Here is a 566-nt window from a genome sequence, read left to right as displayed (position 1 = left end):
TAGTTAGTCTGACATCAATACCAGGAAAGATTCTGGAGCAGATCATTAAACAGAGAGTCTGTGAACATCTAGAAGGCAATGCCATAATCACAAAAAGTCAACATGGGTTTCAGAGAAACAAGTCATGCCAGACAAATCTAATCTCTTTTTTAAATAAATTTACCAGCTTGTTAGATGAAGGGAATGCTGTGGATATAGTATATCTTGATTTCAGTAAGGCTTTTGACAGGGTTCCTCATGACATTCTTGCAAACAAGCTAGTGAAATGCGGGCTAAACAACAGAACTGTTACATAGATTTGTAATTGGTTGATTGGCCGAACCCAAAGGGTGCTCAACAATGGCTCCTTTTCACCCTGGAGAGAAGTGACCAGTGGGATCCCACAGGGGTCTGTCCTGAGCCCAGTGCTATTCAACATCTTTATCAATGACCTGGATGACAGAATTGGGAGCATACTTATCAAATTTGCAGATGACACCAAATTAGGGGGAATAGCTAATACCCCAGAGGACAGGATCAAAATTCAAAATGACCTGAATAGACTAGAAAGCTGGGCCAAAGCTAAC

Source organism: Sceloporus undulatus, chromosome 1 (genome assembly GCF_019175285.1).
Source record: "Sceloporus undulatus isolate JIND9_A2432 ecotype Alabama chromosome 1, SceUnd_v1.1, whole genome shotgun sequence".
Taxonomy (NCBI): domain Eukaryota; kingdom Metazoa; phylum Chordata; class Lepidosauria; order Squamata; family Phrynosomatidae; genus Sceloporus; species Sceloporus undulatus.
The sequence above is the reverse complement of the archived record's forward strand: the minus strand, read 5'-3'. Positions refer to the sequence as shown.